The sequence below is a fragment of the Gigantopelta aegis genome, chromosome 9 (genome assembly GCF_016097555.1).
Source record: "Gigantopelta aegis isolate Gae_Host chromosome 9, Gae_host_genome, whole genome shotgun sequence".
In the NCBI taxonomy this organism is placed as follows: domain Eukaryota; kingdom Metazoa; phylum Mollusca; class Gastropoda; order Neomphalida; family Peltospiridae; genus Gigantopelta; species Gigantopelta aegis.
The window spans coordinates 70,202,347-70,209,033 of record NC_054707.1 but is presented as its reverse complement, the minus strand read 5'-3'; the positions used below and the strand labels follow the sequence as shown (position 1 = coordinate 70,209,033).

The 6,687-nt window shown below is 36.1% G+C and overlaps 1 long non-coding RNA gene across 4 annotated transcripts in view; it reads left to right on the top strand.

The window, feature by feature from the left end:
- The first annotated feature begins 4,292 nt into the window (after positions 1–4,292).
- LOC121382098 overlaps positions 4,293–6,687 on the top strand; it is a 3,697-nt gene continuing 1,302 nt past the window's right edge. The window contains exon 1 of one of the 4 annotated variants that reach the window (XR_005959116.1): positions 4,293–4,328. This is a non-coding gene — a long non-coding RNA (uncharacterized LOC121382098). Of the gene's footprint in view, positions 4,329–5,209; positions 5,232–6,267; positions 6,292–6,507; positions 6,530–6,687 lie in introns of those variants that run through there. The other 3 variants (XR_005959119.1, XR_005959117.1, XR_005959118.1) reach the window with 3 other exon arrangements.

The following is a 6,687-nucleotide window of genomic DNA, read 5'->3' as shown; positions in this document are numbered from 1 at the left end:
AGGATAGACCCAGGTGCTATCGCACTCGGGATTGTCGGCTGTCAATAAAAACATAAAAATTGTGCACTTAGCCATCGTGCATTATGCTAGACTTTGACTGCCAACTGCCTGCAGAAAGTTGGCCAACTTTCTTTTTCTATCACGACTTCTAGATTTTAAGATTTCAAGATTTGTTAAACAACACTCAGACACATTACAATGTGTAACAAGAGGACATTTTCAAATACATAATTAACATACATGACAAGAACAGGCGTCAACATAGAAGTATCTATAATTAACAGAACACAAGATATGCAAACAAAATAGCTAAAATATGCGGAGAAACGTCAGTTCACAAGACAAGATAATCTTTTAATAAATATACCTAGGTTTTTTAATAGTGGTGCATTACATAATGACAGCATACCTTTCATTTTAAAAACGCTAGGATTAATTCTATAATATTGTTTTATATATTTTCTTCTAATATTTTCAATATTATAATTTTTACAATTAAATAAATAATGGTATTCAACTCCAATATCGGTATTACAAAGTTTGCATATTCTATTTTCTCTAGGAACGTTAAACCATCTGCCAGTTTCGATTGGTAATCTTAAATTTGACGTACGCAATTTAGTTATCCAACATCTATTTTGGTATGATAATCTCGACAAATAGGTTTCGAAATAAAATTCTGTTTTAAATAATGTATAAAATTGACCCCTAGAAGAGTTTGTAATTTCCGAGAACCACTGTTGTATAAATTGATCACAGAGGTTTTGTTTTAATTCTTGTTTATACGATTTGAATTCATTATTTTGATTGGTATAGATGTACCCCATTCCCGAGTTATCGAAAATACTTTTTATGAATTTCAACCATTTAAATTGATTTCTTTCACCACTGTTTAAAGAACATTAATTTATATAAAATACTACTAAGTTTATTTTCGTCTTTAACCAGTTTACTCCAAAATGACATCATTCGTAACTTTACTTGTATTTCTAAAGGGAACCTTCCTAATTCTCCATATACCATAAAATTTGGGGTACTTTTTTTTACTTTCAAAATCCGTTTGCAAAATTGGAGATGAATTTTTTCTATTATTTGTAAATTTTCATAACCCCAAATTTCTGATCCATATAATAAAATCGGTTCAACCATTGAATCAAAAAGTTTTAATTGTATATGAACTGGTATGCTATTGTTCCGTTTTTGAGCTTGGTCTACAAGATGTTGCTTTGCATTAGAAAAATTCCCATTATATTTAAAACAAATTCCTAAATAACAGTAATAATCAACAGTTACCAATCGTTCATCTTGCAGCATAAATTCAACATTAGACCTCGACTTCCTCTTACTAAAAATAACAACTTTTGTTTTACTCACATTAATGCTAAGATTCCAAGAGTTACAATAGTCATCAAATATATCTAAAACATGTTGCATACCTTCAGGAGTTTCGAAGAAAATTACAGTATCATCTGCATATAATAGTACGAAAATTTCAATAAATATATATAATTTGTTTTGGCAATTTTCTTTAATTATTTCCAGAGGAGATCCTTGAAGCATTTAAAAAAAATCTTCAAGATCATTTAGAAATATTGAAAATAAAAATGGTGATAAATTCCCCCCCTGCCTCACGCCTGCCCTACGATGGTCCAGTTGCTAGTCTGAGCGCTCTTACAACTCGATTCTCGTCGTATAACCCACTAGTTGTTAATCATAAGTTGAGTTGGTCAACTTTCTGCAGGCAGTTGGCAGTCTGAGCCTAGCATTAGATTAAATGCGGGTATTTTCACGTAGACCCTAGATTACACGTAACAAAGAAGGGTTATAGAAGATTTACGGAAGTAAAATAAACTGAAGCTGGATGACAGATTAAAATGTTGAAAATATACCCTAGAATTGATCGTAGTAGAACGCTAATTTTATTTTCTCAAATATGTTTACAGGCCAATGGGGAGATGACATGTTTGGAGACAGGGACGGCGGCTGGGGCGGAGACGGATGGGACAGAGACGATGGCTGGGGAAGAGGCTGGGGTGGAATGGGAGGAATGGGCGGATGGGGAGGAATGGGGGGAGGAATGGGGGGAGGAATGGGGGGAGGAATGGGGGGAGGAATGGGCGGATGGGGAGGAATGCGTGGATGGGGAGGAATGGGCGGATGGGGAAGAATGGGAGGAATGGGCGGATGGGGAGGAATGGGAGGAATGGGCGGAGGGTGGGGTAGAGGATGGGGTGGCGATGGCTGGATGGATAAACGTCGATAAAATATGGAACTTTTGTCTACCAGTATCACGTGCAGACTGAAAAGTGTTGAAGAATTTAACTTCGCTCAGAGACTTGTGTTTGTGTAATAAAACTTAGTTGTTTTAACACTGTGGATATCTGTGTTTGCTTCTTTTATTATTATTTATTATTCTTGTTCACTTTCCGTGACATCGTTTTACGAAACGATCTTAGCGCTAAGATAACCGTATATATGCATAACTACCTTATGCTCTTAAGGCGATCTTAGCGCTAAGATCGCATCGTAAAACGGGCACCTGCTAGTCTCTTAAAACCACTGATTTAATGCTCACAGTCATAAAAAAATATATAAACAACAGACAGAAATATTTGTTTTTAAGACTATTAACATATATTTTTATATAATGAAAAACAAGTCTCCAGTGGTAATTGATACATTGCATTTAAATCTTAGGAGTTTATTCAATATTAGCATGCATTCAATGTCTTCAGAATCGGATGTTGGTGGGGAGCGGGCCATTACGTATGTCTAAATAACAATTCTCCGTTTTTACACATTGTCTAGCTTTCTATTTAATAATCGACTAGAAGATTCCCTAGGAAACAGATGTTACTCTTTTCCAATGATATAATATAAGATATGGTATGATAAGATAAATCTTTTACGTGCAAGAGTACATTGTTGTGAATCACGCCTGACTAGTATTTAGCGCGCTTTCAGATCTTCCTGAATGTCTGTAGTGCGTACAATACGGTCATTGGCGTAGCCAGGATTTTATATTGGGGGAGGGTTGGGGACACTCACTGTCGTATTATGGAACGACTGACAAATATAAAACGTAGTGAGGAGAAACCTTCAAGCTTTCGTTCTTCGGCTGGTAACGTGGTTTAGAATCACTGAACTATATGCATCATTTCCTATCATAATTATCAAGAACATTACAGTACTGGGTCCCGTTCCAGGAAGCCATCTTAGCCCTAAGATTATCTTAAGCGCATAGCTACCCTATGCACTTAAGTTGATCTTAGGGCTAAGATCGCTTCGTGGAACGGGGCCCTGGTGATCAATCGTGGCACAACTGTACCATCAGCGGACCTGCGGTCAAATCAGCAACTCTGAAAATTAAACACGGACATCGGCAATGCCGTATGTATAGCCAAATATGGCCGCGTCTATTTAGGTTTTATTTATCGAATTCATATTTGTACGCAATATGTAACACGGTAGTTTACTGGGCATGTGTGCAAAAAGACCCTTGCAACGTGCGGTGTCATCAGGTAGCTACAAAGAAGGCTATCGGCAGTGCAGATCAAGTGCAGATCAGAACAATGGTATACTGTTAAAAGGTACTTGAGTATCACATTATCGATTTTCAACATATATTATAGATTACTATTTAGTAAGAAGGAGGACACTGAACTTCTAAAGGCTGGGTTGTTTAAATACAAAGGTAAACTAAATGTATATGTAAATGACCGATTTTAAACACAAAATGAAGAATTACTTCCTTAACCCGACTGCTAGTATTTAATGTTAGTGTTCGCCCGAATAGAAAATAGTGCAAAATCCTAATTGATTATAGTCCAAAAGCTGGGAAACTTATCATTAATTGGAGTCCATGTACCGTAGCGCCATAATAATTTGTAATATTTATAAAAGCCTTCCTCTATAAGATCTGTTACGTGAATATTAGGTCGTTAAAGATAGAACCAATGGGTGTTTTAGGCTCTGGACAGTAATTTACATTTTTACTACACTATAATATTAAATTATTTTCCCACGACGAACCACCTGTAATGAATTACATATGTTTAACGTATGAGTGGTATGCGGGAAGTCATGACATATATTCGTCAAAACGATAAGCATTTGACTTTAATGTGGTCCAAAGTCCTATTTTAATAAACGTTATTGATGACTCTTTATCTACTTTCATTTACTCCAGGAATCAATTAATCAAATGTAATATAATTTATGATGATTACCTAAGGTCATGTCATTAAAAAAACTATGACAAAAATTCCAAATAAATACCAGCTGATAGACAGAAACGTTGTTTCTTCTTCAACTAGTCAACGCAGCCGGTAAGTAGATTCATTTATGATGTCAGTATTTTATATATTTTTAAATTGTACAATATACTCATAAGTTGTGTTCACACTTACACTTTAAACTAGTTAAACTAAACTGATACTACATGTATAACCAAACCAGTTTCACTATGCCGGACAAGCTAAACCGGTACAGCTAAATCCATTCGGTATATCGGTTTAGTATACTGGTATAATTAAACCAGTTTAAAATGTAAGTGTGCACGCCACCTTTTCACTAAACCGGTTTAGTTAAAACACTTCGGTATATTGGTTTAGTTAAACTGGTATAACTAAACCAGTTTCAAATGTAAGTGTGCACGCTACCTTTTCACTAAACCGGTGAAGCTAAAACACTTCGGTATACTGGTTTAGTTAAACTGGTATAACTAAACCAGTTTAAAATGTAAATGTGCACGCCACCTTTTCACTAAACCGGTGTAGCTAATGACACTTCGGTATACTGGTTTAGTTAAACTGGTATAACTAAAACAGTTTAAATGTAAGTGTGAAGGCAAACTGTTTTAGTTAAACTAATATAAGGCGGAAGTGGCCGAGACGTCACGGTTAGAATAAGCAGCAAGTGCATTAGCAACGACCTAACAGACTCATAGTCCATTGATGTTTTCATGTCTTGCGCATGTGCGGATAACTACACTTCCGCCTTATATCGTTACAACAATTACACGTGAACTGTCGTCATTTTCAAACAAAAGTTTAACTTGTGTAAGTGTGAACATAGCTATTGACTTGTAGGTATATTATTGATGTTACACTCCAAGTGCTTGATATATAAAACCAATCGAGACAACCAATGCAGTGTTTAATCTGTTTCAGGAATACTTCCAGAGATTTTAAAATAACATCCAGTGGCATGGGAAGATAAGAGGAAATGAGGTGGGGGTTTACTGAAGGGTTACTATATATTAATTCTTCTTTCAACCGGGGAAAATGGGATAGAGGGGTCAAAAGCCCTGGAATGTGCTGACATGTCTGTTGGAAAGTGCACATAAAAGTAATCTTGCCACTAATACAAAAATGAAGCCGGTTACCTCTCAAGACTACATGCCAGAATTGCCAAATGCGTGGCACTAATAACCGATTAATTAATATGTGCTCTGGTGGTCATACTTACCTTGTTTTCTTCTTCAGCCAGGGTGGATTTGGTGTGGGAGTGGGATGCATAACCTTCAGTATTTAGGGCAAATACGCACTCCACCCCGCATCCAATGGCTATGGTATTATTAACGAACAGTGGCATAGCAGCGGAAATTTGGACACAACTGGAAGTATATTCCATTATTTTGTGGTTATACAGTATAGAACTGAGCACGTTTTTCATCTGTCCAAAACAGCAATCTATCGTTAGTAAACGATAACTCGGTATAATAGCCTTACACCCTTTCCACCACCCTAAGCGTAACACTTGATTATTATTTTGTGTGTGTTAATTAGTCTCTGTTGGTAAGAGATCCGGTTTTTAAAAAAATCTTTGTAGGATAAATCAAAATAAAGAATTAATACTAACATTAAATCAAATTGGAATTATTGACCCCCCAAAAACATTTTATTTCTTTAAAAATGAGGTATATGTAAAGATTATTATACGAGCTTGTGTGTCGTACTGATTTTACGAAACGAGTGTCACGATTTTTGTATTACCCTGAGCGAGAGCTAAGTTAAAATATGAATTCTGGCACGAGTTTCGTAATTCAGTACGATCACACGCGAAAGTAATAATCTTTTATTATCTACATAATCCAAAATATTATTTTCATGAATAATAAAGTAGGACCATGCCTAAACGTTTCAGAAGTAACCAAAAGGACACGACGGAACGACGTCATTATCCTAAATGACGTCATTTTGATACGCGTTTACACTTGGGAATTTAAGTTATGATGTCGCTTCACAAATTTACGTCATTCGTTGTGCATGTGAAATCATTATGACACACGTGGGTCATACTGGCTATATTTCCCTGAATATCTTGAACTATGTGGATAATAAATAGATATATGACTTAGGCTCATATAGACTGAAAGCTGTGTGCCCGCGATCCGGCTTAAACCATCGAAATACAGTTACTTTCAATGAAATTATATGCTAAAAAACACAAGCCACAAACGCATCAGACTCAACAATTGCACCGCACGCACGTGCCGCATCCAGTCTATATGAGCTTTCATTCTCAGGTTTTGGTTTGATTCTCGACAATCCTCCATGCCATGGTGGCTTTAAAACCATTGTTCCATCAAAGCGGACTCATCGACACCGACTGATTCGGTGTCTGTTTAAAAAGTTGTCTTGTGTTTAATTTATTTTCGTGCTTCTGTTTCATTAAATTCTGCCC